This window comes from Lithobates pipiens, unplaced genomic scaffold (genome assembly GCF_037356315.1).
Source record: "Lithobates pipiens isolate NorthernLeopardFrog02 unplaced genomic scaffold, aLitPip1_a1.2 Scaffold_1, whole genome shotgun sequence".
Taxonomy (NCBI): Eukaryota; Metazoa; Chordata; class Amphibia; order Anura; family Ranidae; genus Lithobates; species Lithobates pipiens.
In genome coordinates this window covers 186366698-186385817 of record NW_027507685.1, presented here as the reverse complement: position 1 = coordinate 186385817, position 19120 = coordinate 186366698, and positions in this window count along the sequence as shown.

Here is a 19120-nt window from a genome sequence, read left to right as displayed (position 1 = left end):
TTTCATGCCAAGGTCTTCTTTGAGAAATAGACGTATGAGTACTGCCAGCATTGCGGCAAAGGTTGAAGGGGTGATGGGTCAGAGTGTCAGGGCTCAGACCATACGCCTCACACTGCATCAAATTGGTCTAATGGCTGTCAACCCAGAAGGAAACCTCTTCTAAAGATAATGCACCAGAAAGCCTGCAAACAGTTTGCTAAAAACAAGCAGACATTGATTACTGGAACCATGACCTGTGGTCTGATGAGACCAAGAGAAACGTATTTGGTTCAGATGGTGTAAAGCATGTGTGGTGGCAACCAGGTGAGGAGTACAAAGACTAGTGTGTCTTGCCTACAGTCAAGCATGGTGGTGGAAGTGTCATGGTCATGGTCTGGGACTGCATGAGTGCTGCTGGCACTGGAGAGCTACAGTTCATTGAAGGAACCATGAATGCCAACATTTACTGTGGCATACTAAAGCAGAACATGATCCCATCTCTTCAGAGATTGGGCCACAGGGCAGTATTACAACATGATAATGACCCCAAACACACCTCCAAGAGGACCACTGTCTTGCTAAAGAAGGGTAAAGATGGACTGGCCAAGCATGTCTCCAGACCTAAACCCTATTGAGCATCTGTGGGGCATCCTCAAAGGAAAGGTGAAGGAGCGCAAGATCTCTAACAATCACCAGCTCCGCGAGGTCGTCATGGAGAAGTGGAAGAGGGCTCTAGTTGTAAAGTGTGAAGCTCTGGTGATCTCCATGCCCTGATGGGTTTACTTCCTCTTTCATTCCCTGCAAAGGCAAAGCATAATGGACTACTATGCATCACATAGTAGTCCATTATGTGTCACTTACCTGACACAGGAGCCAGCGATGTCACCGCTGTCCCCTGTAGTCCGGCACATCCATCTTTTCGGTGGGCTCTCGCAGCTCCGCCGCTGTCATTCGGCGGAGCCGCGATGACGTCACTCCCGCGCATGTGCACTGGAGCCGACACGTGCGGCAGCTCCGTTGTTGGAAATGCCGCGCTCAGTGCCTGTCTTCGGGCAAATATCCCCCCAAGCCCTATATACTCAGAACAGCAGTATACAGGCGGTGGACAAGACAGGGACTGTGTAGGTTTGTTGTGTTAAGTTGAATCTGTTTGTAATTTTCAACTGGTACATTTTTAAAGTGTAGCTCCAGTCAAAAAAACTATTTTTAAGCTTTTTGGAAAACATAGGGAAGGGTTATCACCCCTGTATAATTTGTTTTGTCGTCCATCTTTTTTCCTCTCACTTGCTGTTGTCTCCTTCCGTTTGCAAGTAGGAGATGTTTGTAAATTGGATGTTTGAAAGTAGGGGCCTGCCCTATATGCTCTGCAGAAATGGCGGAACAATGTGTTAGTTTTGCCACAACATTGTAAGCCCTCAAAGTGACTCTTGGTGGGCGCTGGAGCGCCCTGCTGTGAACGATTATATCAAGAATTGTAATTACACGCCATTGTTGAACAGTGGTAGAAAAATTGACCTTTGGTGGTTGTGGTGCTGGTGCCACAACACTATAAGTCCTCACCGTTACTCTGGGTGGGCACAGGAAGGGGCCCTCCTGTGAAATATTATATCAAGAATTGTAATTACATGTACCTGTTAAACAGGGGCAGAAAAATTTGGCCTTAGGCACTGCTGCTGGTGCCACCACACTGCAACCTCTTCCATATACTCTAGTTTTATTGCAGGAATTAGCCCTGCTGCAAAGCATTGCATCAAAAATTGTACTTAAACGCCCCTGTTAAACAGGGGCAGAAAAATTGGGCCTTAGGCACTGGTGCTGGTGCCACCACACTGCAACCTCTGCCATATACTCTAGTTTTATTGCAGGAATTAGCCCTGCTGCAAAGCATTGCATCAAAAATTGTACTTAAACGCCCCTGTTAAACAGGGGCAGAAAAATTGGGCCTTAGGCACTGGTGCTGGTGCCACCACACTGCAACCTCTGCCATATACTCTAGTTTTATTGCAGGAATTAGCCCTGCTGCAAAGCATTGCATCAAAAATTGTACTTAAACGCCCCTGTTAAACAGGGGCAGAAAAATTGGGCCTTAGGCACTGGTGCTGGTGCCACCACACTGCAACCTCTGCCATATACTCTAGTTTTATTGCAGGAATTAGCCCTGCTGCAAAGCATTGCATCAAAAATTGTAATTAAACGCCCCTGTTAAACAGGGGCAGAAAAATTAGGCCTTAGGCACTGGTGCTGGTGCCACCACACTGCAACCTCTGCCATATACTCTAGTTTTATTGCAGGAATTAGCCCTGCTGCAAAGCATTGCATCAAAAATTGTACTTAAACGCCCCTGTTAAACAGGGGCAGAAAAATTGGGCTGATGGCATCAACCAGAACCAGAAATGTTCTTCCAACATATCAGCGGAGGAGGAAGAGGATAGACAATCAACATAACAGGACAGTCACTCAGCATCAGCATAGGCAGTCTTGAAGGGATGTGATATTTCAAAAAAAATTATTCTGTTACATCAGCTTCAGGTGCTTGGTAGCTGTGGGTGATCCAAGACTGATTCATCTTGATGAAGGTCAGTCGATCAACTGATTCGGTGGACAGGCGCACCCTGTGATCAGTAACAAAGCCACCAGCAGCACTGAAGGTGCGTTCCGAAAGAACGCTGGATGCAGGACAGGCCAGTAGCTCAATTGCATACTGTGCAAGCTCTGGCCAGTGATCCATCCTCAAGACCCAGTAAGCCAGAGGATTTTCAGTGGGAAATGTGTCCAAGTCTGACCTTGCCCCTAGGTATTCCTGCACCATGTAAATCAGACGCTGGCGATGGGTGCTGGAACCGATCATACCTTGGGGCTGCGGACTAAAAAATTGTCTGAAAGCATCAGTCAGACGGCCACCTTCTCCACCGCTCCTTCTGACCGATGCCTCAGCAACACGTTGTCCAGGACCAGGAGTTTGTAACCTCCCAGTCTCTGGGAACGCGTTGCACAGACCTTTCTGCAAGGCCTCCCAGGGATGTCTCATCCTCTGCTCCCTCTGCGATGGCAAGATAAGGTCGGCAACCTTACCCTTGTACTGTGGATCAAGGAGAGTGGCCAGCCAGTAATGGTCCCTCTCCTTGATCCGAAGAATACAAGGATCCTTCCGCAGGCTTTGCAGGATCAGGGAGGCCATGCAGCGTAGGTTAGCTGAGGCATTCGGTCCGGAGTCCTCTGGGTCACTAAGGACAACATGATCCGCAGCTACCTCCTCCCAGCCACGTACAAGTCCACGTGTTTCTTGGGACTGTAAATCATCCCTACAAGACTGCTGCTGCTGCTGCTGCTGCTGCTGATGCTGATGCTGAGTGCCAGCCTCCACCTCCATGCTGACACAATCATCCTCCTCCTCCTCTTCCTCCTCCTCATCCTCTTCCTGTGTGATGGGTGGCACAGCAGGAACACTGTCTGGATAAAGGGGGCCTTGAGAGGCAAGGAAGTCCTCCTCTTCCTGCCTCTGTTCTGCCTCAAGTGCCCTGTCCATTATTCCACGCAGCGTATGCTCCAAGAGGTGGACAAGAGGTACAGTGTCACTGATGCATGCACTGTCACTGCTCACCATCCTTGTGGCCTCCTCAAACGGTGACAGGACAGTGCATGCATCCCTGATCATGCCCCACTGGCGTGGTGAGAAAAAACCGAGCTCCCCTGACCCTGTCCTGGTGCCGTAGTCGCACAGGTACTCATTGATGGCCCTCTGCTGCGTGTGCAGCCACTGCAGCATGGCCAATGTTGAGTTCCATCTGGTGGGCATGTCACATATAAGGCGGTTCTTGGGCAGGTTCAACTCCTTTTGGAGCTCAGCCAGCCGAGCACAGGCATTAAATGATCGGCGAAAATGCACACAGACTTTCCTGGCCTGCTTCAGGACATCCTGTAAGCCGGGGTACCTGCCCAAGAACCGCTGCACCACCAGGTTAAGGACGTGAGCTACACAGGGCACATGGGTCAGTTGTCCCTGTCGAAGGGTGGAGAGGAGGTTGGTGTCATTGTCGCAAACCACCATTCCTGGCTTAAGCTGGCATGGCGTCAACCACCTCTCGGCCTGCCCCTGCAGAGCTGACAAAACATCCGCCCCAGTGTGGCTCCTGTCCCCCAAACAAACCAGCGCAAGCACGGCATGGCATAGTTTTGCCTGCGTACTTGCGTAGCCCCTGGAACGCCTACAGAGCACCGCTGGTTCTCAGGACAGAGCACTGGAAGAGGCCATGGAGGAAGAAGAAGAGGAGGGGGTGGAGGAGAGAGGTGTGTCACAACCAATAGTAGCATTTTGGAGGCGTGGTGGCGGAACAACCTCCAACACTACTGCACCTTGTCCTGCATCCTTCCCAGCTGCCAGAAGAGTGACCCAATGGGCCGTGAAAGACAGGTAACGTCCCTGTCCATGCCTGCTGGACCATGAGTCAGCTGTAATATGCACCTTACCGCTGACCGCCCTGTCCAGCGAGGCAAGGACATTGCCTTCCACATGCCAGTAGAGAGCCGGAATCGCCTTCCGTGAGAAAAAGTGGCGTTTGGGGACCTGCCACTGAGGAACCGCACATTGTACAAACTCACGGAAGGGGGCCGAGTCTACCAACTGAAAAGGCAGCAGTTGAAGTGCTAGCAATTTAGCCAAGCTAGCATTCAACCGCTGGGCATGTGGATGGCTGGGAGTGAACTTCTTTCGCCGGTCCAGCAGCTGGGGCAGGGACATTTGCCTGCTATAATCGGACGTGGGTGTACCGCTAGCAGAGTTCCCAGAAGCACTTGGCTGTGACACACCTAATTCTACACCTTCATTCCTCTCAGAGCAGGTTTCAGAGAGGACTGAAGGTCTAGTGGGGTTGGCGATGCCAGCTGATGAGAAGCAAGGAGAGGTCCGCTTTGTTCTTTGGTGCGGGTCTTTGAGGTACGCTTGCCAACGAGCTGCATGGCAGGTCAACATATGTCTGGTCAAGCATGTGGTGCCAAAGCGGCTGATGTTTTGGCCACGTGAGATACGCTTGAGACATATGTTGCAAATAGCAGCGGTGCGATCTGATGCACTCGTCTCAAAAAAGGCCCACACCAAAGAACTTTTAGAATAACGCGCAGAGGCAGCGCTCTGCACAGGCGGAGCTCTGCGGTGTGATTCAGTCGGTGTGCTGCCCCTAAGCTGGCCCCCGGAGGGCATCCTGCCTCGTTGGACATGTGCCTCCTCCTCCTCCTCCTCCTCTCTCCTTCCAGGCACCCACGTGGAGTCAGTGCCCTCATCATCCCCTCCCTCTTCATCGCTGTAGCAAACCTGGCAGTATGCTGCAGCTTGTGGAACATGACTGCCAGATTGCTGTCCTTCTTGAGCATCCCCTCTCTCTGCGCTCACGCTACTGCCTTCCTCTAGCTGAGTGTCATCATCAGAGCCCACAAAACACTGGGCATCCTCCTGGAGCATGTACCCAACACTGTGCTCAAAGAGTTCAGGAGACTCCTCAGGAGGATGTGGTGGGTCTAGGGAAGGAGTCACTGATGATGACATTGAGAGGAGGGAAGACGATGCGTTGGCAGCTCCTTTGCTAGTACCCTGAGACTGGGTGAGAGAGGATGAGGAGGATGAAGAGGGCTTGGTGATCCACTCTACCAAGTCGTTGGCATGTTGCGGTTCAACATGTCCAGCTGCCGAAAAGAAGGACAAGCGTGTCCCATGGCCACGTGCTGATGACAATGCACCGCGTCCACGACCAGCACTGTTGTCTCTAGACACAGAGCCTGCTTGCCCTCTTTTATCGGCTCGCGCCTGTCTGCCTCTCCTTGCTGGCCTTCCAGACATGGTAATGGCCTGAAGGGAGTTGGGTAAAAAAGCCGTTGGGTAGTGTATATTGTGCTAGAGGCACACAACACCCACTAACTCCTGCAGATGCCTTTATTATAGAACACCAGAGATAAAGGGGTATATACAGATGTATACTGTGTATATACAGATGTATACCTGCAGATGGCAAGTGCTCTCAAATAGAGAAGAGCTATGTAGGTGGATATAGCGGTATGTACTGGGTACAGAGCACGCAGACAGCACACATCTCCTAACACTACTGACTGCAAGCTCTATTATAAAAGATAGATCACTAGCTATATAGGTGAGGTGAATATAGCGGTGTATACTGCGGTCAGGGCACGCAGACAACAACCACTACACAACAGCAAGATCGAAAATCGTCCGAAAACGATCGGTGTGTACTGTGTTGAAGGTACACAGAACACCCACTAACTCCTGCAGATGCCTTTATTATAGAACACCAGAGATAAAGGGGTATATACAGATGTATACTGTGCTGTGCTGGAAGCACACACAACTTCCAATAACTCCTGCAGATGGCAAGTGGGCTCAAATAGAGAACAGCTATGTAGGTGGATATAGCGGTATGTACTGGGTACAGAGCACGCAGACAGCACGCACTATCTCCTAACACTTCTGACTGCAAGCTCTATTATAAAAGATAGATCACTAGCTATATAGGTGAGGGGAATATAGCGGTGTATACTGCGGTCAGGGCACGCAGACAATAACCACTACACAACAGCAAGATCGAAAATCGTCCGAAAACGATCGGTGTGTACTGTGTTGAAGGTACACAGAACACCCACTGCTTCAGACGCCAACACACTACACAAGGCCGCCGCGTTGGCGGCCTTATATAGTGTGGGGCGTGCACTACACAGCCTGAGCTATGATTGGCCACAGGCATCCTGCCTGTGGCCAATCATGGCTCTCCTCGCTGCTGGCGCTGCGATTGGCCAAGCATGCGGGGTCACAGTGCATGCTTGGCCAATCATGAGCCAGCAATGCACTGCGCCATCGCAGTGCATTGTGGGCCGTGAGCGCCACACGAATTTGGCGCGAACGGACCAAAATGTTCGGACTTCGCCGAACGGACGAACAGCCAATGTTCGAGTCGAACGTATGTTCGACTCGAACACGAAGCTCATCCCTAGTGATGAGTTATTTTGAGAGGACAGCAAATTTACACTGTTCTACAAGCTATACACGCACTACTTTACATTGTAGCAAAGTGTCATTTCTTCAGTGTTGTCCCATGAAAAGATATAATAAAATATTTATGTGAGATACTGTACATGTGTGTGTACACATGCATGTGTGCATATACAGATTGCAATTGCAACACATTCATCTTGATTATTGCTTATTATAATTATTACTGTATGGATATTCATCACCTTATCCAAAAAATTCCCTGTTGCATATCTGTTTTTATTTATATCCATTTGTTCGTTTCCATCCGCCCTTTCCTTCCATGCTGTGTTATAATCTACTCTATAATCCTTTATGCAGTGCTACAAGCTTTTATAATAGTTTATAATAACAATTTTTAATAACCAATTATTATTTTTATTATTATTTTTCACAAATATTCTAAGCTCGTTTACACTGTATTATTTGTTTTATTTTCCCCTTTACTTTATTTTTGCTAAGGAACTTATACCATGGCTTTTGTAATGCTTTTCCGTTATAGCCAAGTAGTGGCCCTTTTAAATTCCTTTTGTAACATTCTGTATAGCCACGTCCCATCGGCTTTAGGCCGGACAAACCTATATAAGACTGACAGCTCAAGTTACCAATTAGATCTGCGGAAAAAGCGGAACCTTTAATCACATCATCTGACACGTCCTGACATCACTTCCCGTTTCCAGACCTTCCCAAGTGCATTCCATGCTGGTTTTCAGGGATCAGATTGGAGACTGAGTTGACAAAGTCAGCCTCTCTTTTATCTCCTGGCCTGGCTCCGCTGATGGTGAAACAGAGGAAGCTGAAGGACATGAGGGACACGAGTCCCTGAAGAGGATGGTCCCAGGTGGACTGCTTGCCAGGATCCAGCAGTCTAGAACAAGCTGCGGTGTGCAGGGCAGGAACAAAAGGCAGCCAGGCATGTAACTGGGGGGTTAACTGAAGCCAGGGACTTAGACAGGAGCAGGGTCTCAGGAATAGCCAGGTTCGTCAGCAGGCAGGCAGTGGGGCGCCAAATCATCAGACAGGAGCAGGGTCAAATAGGAAGCCGGAATCTGGAACCAGTAGTCAGAGATATAGGGAAGTCCAGGAGCAAGATCAAGGAAAGCCAGGGCTTCAGCAACGGGTATCAATCAGGCAAAAGCAGCAGTCACAGGGTATGGGTACAGGACAGCTGAAGATCAGTCAGCAAGATGTTGGAGACAAGACTCCCTTTAAATAGGGCATCTGGCGCCAAGGGGAATTAGGGCCGTCTGCGCGCGCGCGTACCCCCGCTCGCATGCGCACGCCTGTTCGCCATTCTATGGCAAAGACTTTGCGCTTGCGCACATCCATGCGCAAAGCGTCTCACAGAAATTCCCTGACAGCTGGTTTGCACACCGCCAAGCAGGAACCAGGCTGGCTCTCTCCATCTCCTCACTGTCACTTCACTGCAGCCCGCTGGGATACCTCTCCAGATGCAGTCTTGGACTCCCCCAGTGACCATCATTTGGACTCACATGCCTGTTTCTCACAGACATTATGCGAGTAGCCAATTGGCTAATAATTTAATAAACTCCTTTATATATACTGCACTTAGTCTGGTGCACCTTGTTCCTTTTACCTTGTTTTTCAAAGACTGCTTCACTCCCAAGGGAGCTGCCACTAGTGCCGTTGTAATACTTTTTTGGACTCATTCATTCAACTGGGACTCCTTTTACAACACTTTTAACCCTTTATAATCTCTGTGTAACTAACTTTGCTATATTCTTGAATTTATTCATATGCATAGGTGATTTTAACAGTAGGTCCTTTTTTCTACCACGTTGTTCATATCTAAATTTTTGCGCATCTTACCTTTTCCTATTAAGACAACTATGCTCAAAGTTTGCAAAAACTCTGAATTATGACACATAACATGTGATGCAAACTGAAAGGCAATGTTATATAACAGTATTGGAGCACGTAAAGAATGTATATTATCAAAACCTTTTCAGGTGATTTATAGCATATAAACAATGTCATATACCCTGTTAACTGAGCATAACAACGTAAAATATGTTCTTGTAGGTAATACATAATATGGTCAAGCCTTTAGCATGGATATAAGGAGAAAATTAGTAAGGGGGTGATCGGAAAGGAAAGGGAAAGAAAAAAAAAGGGGGAAGAAGGGGGGGCACTAATGGGAGGTTATCCGTAGCGAATACATTTTCACACTTTTGAAGAGCTGAATGTGTCAAACTCCAAAGAGTATGTTAAATGGGACCACACTGTCCACATAAGCTTGTAGGATTCGGATTTATCCTCCTGCCACGTAAGCATACGTTCCAATTGGTAAATTTTTTCCATTTCGCAAACCCATTTGGCCGGTGATGGTGTTTTGACCTGTTGCCAGTGTCTTGCTATTACAGAGCGAGCAGTGGTGATGAAATGCCTAAGCAAGCTTTTCTTATTTATTTATTTATTTTTTAAATTAGCATCAGTGTCAGTTAGTTACATAGTTAGTCAGGTTGAAAAAAGACACAAGTCCATCTAGTTCAACCACAAAACAAAAATAATAATAATAATAATAATATCAGTGTCGATGTGTTTTAGGTAGGACAAAGAAAATAAAAATAAAAATACGCCCTATTGCTTCTGGGCTGTACTACAGTTACAAACAGCAAATAACATACACATATGTGGTATTGTTGTGATCGTCAGGAGTAGGAGAATTTATTTTGGGTTGTTCTTTAGTAGTAGGTTATGGTAGTTACAAGAAATGTACAGCTAGATTAAAAAACATATATTTTTTTTTTTTTTTTTTTACTATTTTGGGCCAGTTTTCCTTTGATAATAATAATTTAAAAAAAACAGGAGATATCCATAACTATTTACAACCAAATGAAAGCTCAATTTGTCCTGAAAAAAAAAAAAAAAAAAATTTTTTTTTATTTTTTTTTACTATTTTGGGCCAGTTTTCCTTTGATAATAATAATAATAATAAAAAAAAAAAAAAAAAAAAAAAAACATGAGATATCCATAACTATTTACTACCAAATGAAAGCTCAATTTGTCCTGAAAAAAAACAAGATACAATCCACCTTGATGTACAAAGTACTTGTGATGATATGTACAGTTTTACTAACACGTCAAAAATGCTAAATTGTGCTTAGGCATTTAAATTTATTTTATCCTTAGGCATGAAGAGGTTAAGTGCTGCCAGCCTAGCTAGAGAGGAAGCCTGGCAGCACGTAACCAGGAAGGTAGGTCATGTATATCTTCAAGCCACACATCAAAAAGATGTAATCTTCCCTAACAACGGGCAAGACTGTTTTTTTTGTAAATATTTTTTATTGAGTTTATACAATCAAACATTCAATCATGAAACAAGAAATTAAGAAAAATTATATAAACATTGCAAAATGATCTTGATAAAAGAAAAAATCCAATATACAAAATATATTTAATGTCTAAGAGCAGTATGCTATCACCATAAAGTGACCATAAGAGTCACCATAAAGGGGGAAAATATTCGGGTAGGGGGGGATAGGAAAAAAAAAAAAAAAGGGAAAGGAAATCCCCTAACTCTTATTGAAGAAAGATATAATCTGTAGTTTCTAGAAAGTCTACTATCAAAGTCATCTAGCCTGTCACTCATTAGTTAAATTATAAGCAAGAATTGTAAGTACAGAAGAAAAATATGTTTGCTCCCATTAGGTAAATAATAAATATTTTCGGAAGTGAATCAAGAATTTATAATATACACTTATATTGAGTTTGTAATAACGGAAGCCAGCTTCCTGAACATCCCAGAATAATAAGGTCTAATGTTAATCTGAAATACATATAATGGTTACTTGATCAGATCTTTATAAGTGTCAGTTGACGTGAAACAGATCCAGCTTGACCACGTTTTAGTGTATTTGGAAGGAGTATCTTTGGATTGGTGAATGAGATTCTCCATTTCTGCGATCTTTTGGGTTCGAAGAAACCAATCTTTTATGGTAGGTGGGTCAGAAGAACGCCATTTACATGGTATGCACATGTTTGCTGCTGAGATTAAGTACATGGGTAAAGATCCCATATATTTGCTGGAATGCTTAGTGGAGTGATGTAGCATAAATTGTGCAGGTGTGTATTCCAGTTTGAATGTAGTGATATGATAGATAAATTTATGTACGTTATTCCAGAAAGGTTGTATTTTGTGACAAGACCACCAAATATGAAGGAGAGAACCAGGTTCTGTACCACATCTCCAGCATAATGGGGAAACTGTTGGAAATATACGAATTAATTTTACTGGTGTATTATACCATCTCGATATAATTTTATAAGCATTTTCCTGTGCAGATACATTCAGAGAGCCCTTGTGTGCAATTTTATGAATCGTTTCCCAGTCTTTGCTTGTGATATTTTGGGATAAATCTCTACCCCATTGGGCAGCTCTACCATCAATCGTGGACTCCAAGTCGGAGAAAAGTAACGTATATGAAAAAGAAATTAGATGTCTTTGTGGTTCTTTTTTAAGACACATCTTTTCGAAAGGGGTAAGAACTCGGGCCCAATCTGGACGTTTAGGGCCGGTTCACACAGCGAGGCGCGGCGAGGCATCTCCGACTTGCCTCGCCGCGACCTGCGGGGACCTCAGCGGCGACTTGCAGAGGACTTCTGTATAGAAGTCAATGCAAGTCGCCCCCGAAGTCGCCCCGAAGTAGTACAGGAACCTTTTTTCTGAGTCGGAGCGACTCGAGTCGCTCCTCTCAGAACGGTTCCATTGTACAGAACGGGGGCGACTTGCGGGAGCGAGGCGAGGCGAGCCGTGTCGCCTCGCATCGCCTCGCTGTGTGAACCGGCCCTTAGATGTTATATCTAGAAATTGTTTAACTTGTAAATATGTCTCCTGAGGAAAAGACTGAGGATGTATAGAAGCTTGTAATTTGGAATAGGTGATGATTTTATCTCCTTCAAAGAAAAGCAAGGATCTGACCGTTGACTGTGGCCAGATATCGTTTAAAAATGTAGAACACATTCCAGGTAAAAATGCTGGATTCATTTTTAGTGGTGTCATAAGCCCTGTATTTGATGAGAGAAGGTATTTGGAACATGTTTGTTTGAAAGCGGTAAGTGACGGACTAATTAAAGGATGGAGTTTATATACTTTAGGAATATGCTTAACTGGTAACCATGGAGTTTGAGCAATTGGAATGGAATCCAAAGAATTTTCCAACTGGACCCAATCTTTATTGGGAGAGTGTATATTCCAGTCAATGATTCTCGTCAACTGACATGCTTGTTGATATTTTTTAATATCAGGTAAACCTATACCTCCTTTTAATTTCGGACAAGTGAGTTTCATAAAGTTTATTCGTGGGCGTATAGACCCCCAAATAAATTTTGTGCAAGCTGTGCGAAATGATGTGAAAAATGTGTTGGGTATTTGAATCGGAGCCGTTTGAAAGAGATATAGCAATCTAGGTAAAATATTCATTTTGACTATGGCCGCTCTACCAAACCAGGAAAATAAATTATTTGACCATTTTTTGAAGTCAGAAATTATGGAGTGAAGTATGGGTATATAATTTGCGGCAAGACTGTTTTACACGAAAACAAGAGCCCTAAAGAAATTGATACAGAGAAGTGACAGAAAGTGAAAGAATGGCCTAAATGTGCCGGGAAGCCCCATCTGAGAAGACCTGGTGAAAACTGGGGACAAATATAGTGGAAAGATTAATGAATGCCACAAAATACCGTCCACCCTGGAAACAGAGAAATGTAACATTGCAGGTGAATGTCTTGCTTTGCCCATCCAGCATATACCGCAAAAACTGTATTGTCTAAGTTTGTGGTAAAAGCTAGCGTTATAAGGGTTAAGCCCTCCTAAAGTCTGGACAACCGGTGACTTTAGTGAATGCCACTAGATAGACTGAACTAGTGACAAACTAGATTACTCTGTATCCATGGAAACTGAAAAAACGATCCCACCGAGCAGATGACCTTTGGAACCGACAGTAAATCTGCCCGCCGCGAAGTGGATGTGTCACCTGTATTGATGTGATTATGGGTAGAAACTCCCATGAAGCAAGCACAAAAAGCCCACATTTTGAGGTGCATTTGATTTGCTAAAATTAAAGTGACACTAATCTCTGCTTTAAAAATTATTCAAGTATGTATTCTTAACTCAAAAAATACCTTCTATTGCTCTCAGCCTCCTCTGAATTTCCAAATTTCTTTTTCCTTTTGCTTCTGCAAGCTGACTTCCCTTTAGAAGGTGGCTCGCTGTTCATGGTTCCACTATATGTAGTGTAACCTGGACTGCTGTGGAACGTCTTCCTTTATTGCTGTTGTATTATCCTTCTGCAGTGTGCACAAAGTTAAACTGGATATTGAAAACCCTCATATATACCTAGTGAAGTGACTAGGACACACTCCCCTCCTCACAGTATAGGGAGAACATGCACAGCTGAAGATATCAGTCACAGGCTGTGTGCATCACCTTTTTATCTCTTGGTGTCTGGAAAACCTGTCATATGCAAAACATACAGATACCTAAGGAACAAGGCAGCATAGAGAACTAACACTCAGTGCTTGGATAGAGGAAAGTACACAGCATACAGTTGTCAGAGCTGGGCTCAGCCCTTCCGTCTCTGAGCTGACTCCTCAGCTGTCAGCTAATTGCCAACTCCTATCTCTCCTCAGTTATTCAGCTGTTGATGATATCCTGCTTGTCAGTCCTGCGTACTTAAGCCGTCCAGTTCAGAGGAACTCTGCCTTCACCTTGATCAACATCACAGTGACGATCGCCTGCATTCCTTTGTAAAGTCTTGCTTTGCTGGCATCCCTTCTGGCTCCAGATCCTGCTTGCTGTTTCTCTATGTTGATCCCTGACTTCTGGCTTGGCTGACTATCCATTCCTGGCTATGTTTTGACTACATTTGTTCTTTTTTCTTTTAATATTAAACAAGTGTGATTTAACTGTACATCTGTCTTGGTCTGATTTCATGATTTCTAACAACAGTATAAGGATATGCTTTGTTACTCTTTCATGTTTTAGGTTTATAACCACTTTAAAGCGGAGGTCCACCCTAAAGTGGACCTTCCGCTCATCGGAACCCTCCCCCCCTCCGGTGCCACAATCGGCACCTTTCAGGGGGGAGGGGGGTGCAGTTACCTGGATAATCCAGGTAACTGCACCCACTTCCGGGACAGCTCTCTGCGGAAAGGGGCGTAACTTACGCCCCTTTCTGCAAGTGCCCGCCCCTTCCCGCAAGTGCCCCGCTGCCTGCTGGGAAACACACAGCTCCCAGAGGCAGCGGGGAGCGTCCTTATTGCGCAGCGCAATTCGCGCATGCGCAGTAGGGAACCGGGAAATGAAGCCGAAAGGCTCCATTTCCTAATTCCCATACCCAAGATGGCGGCGGCAGGACCCGACAGACGACCTAGCGATCGGCTTCGGGTGCCGACATCGCGGGCGCGCTGGACAGGTAAGTGTCACTATTTTAAAAGTCAGCAGCTGCAGTATTTGTAGCTGCTGGCTTTTAAAAAAAAAAAAAAAACGCGGAGTCCCGGTGGACTCCCGCTTTAATGCAGAAATGCAGCATCCATCCTTGGGGACACGTCTTTGCAATGCTCATCTTTGGAGCGTCTCCAATACAGGGGGCAGCCATCTTGGCTGGGTCTGGAAGACCATGATTGGCTCATGCAACAAACAAGTAGAAGGGTAGTGTGGAGACTGCAGAGAGAAAATATAAGATAAGAGAGAGCACCAGAAGGTTGTGGTGAAGGGGGAACAGTGGTGTGTGGCCAAAGTTAGCAGGAGCTATCTGATGCTCTGCTGCCCAGGAGAGGACTGCTGATCAGAGACTGATGTCGTAAAACTCTGACATTCACAGACATGACTGGGCATGATGGGAATTCTAGTTTCTGAACAACTGGAGTGCCATAGTTTGAAGACCCCTGCTCTAAATTATCTCCAATTTGAATACAAATCAAATTTTATGCACATTTTAAAAATTTAATTTTATAGATGATTCATTATATTTGTTTTTTCCCACCTTATATTTTGTGAAAATTATATTACCTTGTGGCTGATTCTCAGAGCTTTTGACCTATGCTGTTCTGATCTCTATAGTTAGATATGTAACCAGGCTCTCTGTGTGTTATGCAAACCAAACCTCATTCATCTGAAATTCAATTTTCCTAATTAAAAGGGAAATTACATAAACAAAACACTTGCCAGGTCCAATCTTTTGGCTGTCAGATTTCCTTGAAACATCAGCCTCGCTTATTCATTATCAACTGGATGAACTCACTTGTTGTGTATTTTCTTATTAAGGGACTCGAATCTCACAGTAGAGATAGCACATTTTCATGATTCCTGAACTTAAAATTTATGCCAGTTGTTATCAACCTTTTTTAGATCAGATAAAACAAAAGTGGTTGCGCTCTAATAAATATACAAGTGGACCTAAACCTATTAAACATATATTAAGTGATACATCAATAATTCAAACAAAGTCCCAACTCTGAGGTTATTGACTCTGTAAGTCAGTGATATGCAATTAGCGGACCTCCAGCTGTTGCAGAACTACAACTCCCATGAAGCATAGCAAGACTCTGACAGCCACAAGCATGAGGAATGATGGGACTTGTAGTTTTGCACCAGCTGGAGGTCCGCTAATTGCATATCCCTGCTGTATGTGATTCTTTAACAATAAAAAGTTCCAAACAGATTCCAAAGTAAAGGTAATTGTTTGCAAAAAGTGAATCGTGTAAACAGTTCAATGAAACTCATGTGACTTCTGCTTGACAGACACCGTGAATCCACCACCGTAAAGAATGTGCGCTTACCAGCTGCACAGGCTAGAAATGCCTGTGGCTTTAACCTGTCAGGGCCTTTTCCTCAAATGATGTTCGACACCAATCCAGTCAGTTATGGCCAGTGTCATTGGGGGAAAGAACCCAGAACACTGCTCAGCACTGTTCTGTTACTTAGACACCGTGGGTGAAGCCTGTAGAGTCTAAGGGGGCACTGCATAGCTGCGGTATGAGGAGCAACGTAGAGCAATACGGACGTCTTTGAGGTGGGATCACAAGAACATTAGTCTCTGGGTGAAGCTCATGACATCGGCGCGGGCTCCAAAACTTTTTTTGTGGGGGGGGGGGGGGGGGCTGGTGGAGCTGCAGGACAATCGTCCGGAAAGAAAAAGGGGGTTTATTGGCAGCAATGAGGGTACGTGCAAATTTGGGGGTTCGTGCCAGTACAAGAACGAGTGCTCTGGGTGTGGGGGTGCCCACCCTGTGTCCTGTTGCTTTAAACAAGGAAAAGGGCAGTCCAGTGAGGCTTGTAACAAGAGGGAGGACACCAGTGAAGGTGGATAGGATGCAGCCTTTCCTCGCTAGGTACATAGAGAATCAACATAGGTGTTGGGACTTGGGTTTTCAGAGGGGTTTCACATAGGGGTTTTACATACCATGTACCTTGACTAAGACTCCCTTGGGTCTCATAATTTGCGCTCGGCTTTGCACCATTCTGAAGTGGTTTCTGAGAAACTACGGAAGGAAGTGGCATTGGGTCACATGGTTGGCCCTTTCCCGTCTGTCCCGTTGGATAATTTGGTGGTGTCTCCATTGGGGGTGGTGCCAAAAAAAGAGCCCAATAAATTCCGGCTCATTCACCCTCTCTCTTTCCCAAAAGGGGGTCGGTTAATGATGTTATTGATCCAGAGGAATGTACTGTCTGATATACGTCCTTTAACGCGGCTGTGTTTTGGGCACCCCAATATGGACAAGGTGCCTTGATGGCCCATCTTCTGGGTTATCACTGGGAGGAGGCATTCTACGTAGACTGCTGCCTGCCCATGGGATGTTCGATATCCTGTGCCCTATTCGAAAGGTTCGGTTTGTTTGTGGAATTGGTGGTTAGGGACGTGTCAGGGGTGAATTCGATCATTCACTATTTTGAGGATTTCCTGTGTGTAGGCCCGGCCGCTTCAAAAATCTGTGCGGTTCGGGATCCCACTGGCACCTGACAAGATGAAAAGTCTGACCATGGTGCTGAGTTTTTCATGCATTGTTCTGGATTCCGGAGCAATGGAGTGCCAGCTGCCGGAGAACAAGAGAACAAGTTGCTGACCCTTAAGAAAGAAATTCTGGGTTTTCTGGGGTTGCGCAAGGTTCAACTACAAAGGTTGCTGATGCTGCTGGGGAAGTTGAATTTTGTGTGCCACATACTGCCGATGGGGAGAGTATTTTGCTGATGGCTGCCTGCGAGTATAACAGGGATTAAGGTTCCTACCCATTATGTGCGATTAGTTAAGGAACACCAGGAAGACCCGAGAGTGTGGCACTCATTCTTGGAATCTTTCAACGGACGGGCCTGGTGGATGTCTGGGCCAGTAAGTAATTTTGACCTCAAACTTTATATGGATGCGGTGGAGGCATCAGGATTTGGGGCATTTTTTCAAGACAAATGGAGTGCCTGCCCATGGCCGTCACTCCATTTCACTCGCAATTTAGTGTTATTGTTTCCAGTAGTGCTGGCTGTGGAGGTGTGGGTGGAGTATTTCAGGGACCTATAAGTGCCTTTCCATGGGAATAATCTCGTGGTGGTGTAGGTAATCAATAAGGTGTCCGCTTCGTCACCACCAGTTGTGCAACTTTTACAGCACCTGGTGTTGTGTTATTTGTAAGTTAATGTTTTTATCTATGCGGTGCACCTTCCAGGAGTGGAGAACGTCATAGCTGACGCCTTGTCTCGCTTTCAGTGAGACAGGTTCCCAGAGTTGGTGCCGGGGCGGAACAACACGGGATTCATTGTCCCGAATGTCTTTGGAAGATAGCCTTGGGGTCTTCTTTCTCCAGATGGATTAGATGGTCAGTGATTGAGGCTATGTGCATACAGCAAGGTATGGCATGAATGGATGAACCTGCTGTAACAATCGGAAGTGGATCAGAACGGTCCAGAAGCTCGCCTTCTGGTTCTCTATTTTGTGTCCCGGAACCTGGAAAACGGGGTGTCAGTCTCAGTGCTGTATAGGATATTTGGCATTCTTATTTAAATGAAAAGGGCGTCAAGACCTCACCAAATATTTCTGGGTGAGGCAAGCATTGAAGGGGTAGACGCGCTCTCAGAAACACAGGGACACTAGGCGCACGGTGTCGTTTGAGCTTTTACAGAAGTTGATGGTTCAATTGGGGTGTTTATGTTCATCAACCTATGAGGCAGTGTTATTTAGGACGGCCTTTATGGTGGCTTTTTTTGGGGCATTCAGGATTGGGGAGCTGGTTAGCCCATCTAAAGCAGTGTATGGGGGCATGTTGGATCGGGAGGTATGCTACACTGAGGATGAGGTGTCCTTCATTGTCCGGCGATCAAAGACAGATCAAGAGGGTAAGGGTATGAAGGTGCAAATTTTTTCTTTGCAGAGGGTCCCCGTTGTGTCCGGTGGAGGCAGTGAAGAAATATTTGGGTATCCACCCGGGGGGTAGTAGGGACTTTTCTTATACACTCCGATGGGTCCCCCTTGTTGCGATTCCAATTCATTGCAGTTTTCTGGAAAGGTTTAAGGGCTTTGGGATTGGATGAGAAAGAATTCTCATCCCATTCCTTTAGAATAGGGGCAGCTACGGAGGTAGCAAGGAGTGGTTTAACAGATGGTGCAGTCAAATGCATCGGCGGATGGGAATCACAGAGGTTCCATATTAATGTCAGGCCTCAACTGTTGGTGGATTGAGCAAAAGGAGGGGAGACAACTGGGATTTGTTGTATTAGTGTGATGATGAGTTTGTGGTTATTTGGAGTTTGTTTTCTTCTCTTTTTAGATGGAAGGCAGAGATTGGTCTGGATACTGGGCCATTTGTATGTGTTTTGGGGGATAAATGGGGGGATGTTATGCCGGAAGGGAGGCAATTGGGCATTTCCAGATGGGAGGCATGTGTACGGTGGTTGGGGTACCAGGAATGCTATGGAGTAGAGTGGTTCCTGAGGTGCACAAATTTGCGCGTTGGGACAGGCCACTGGACGTATTAGTTCTGCACGTAGGTGCCAATGATTTAGGAGTAAGGTCAATGCTGGACATATCGAGAGACATGGCCTTCCCCGATATGGTGATCGTTTGGTCTGACATGATTGCTCAGACTAATTGGAGACTAGCTAGG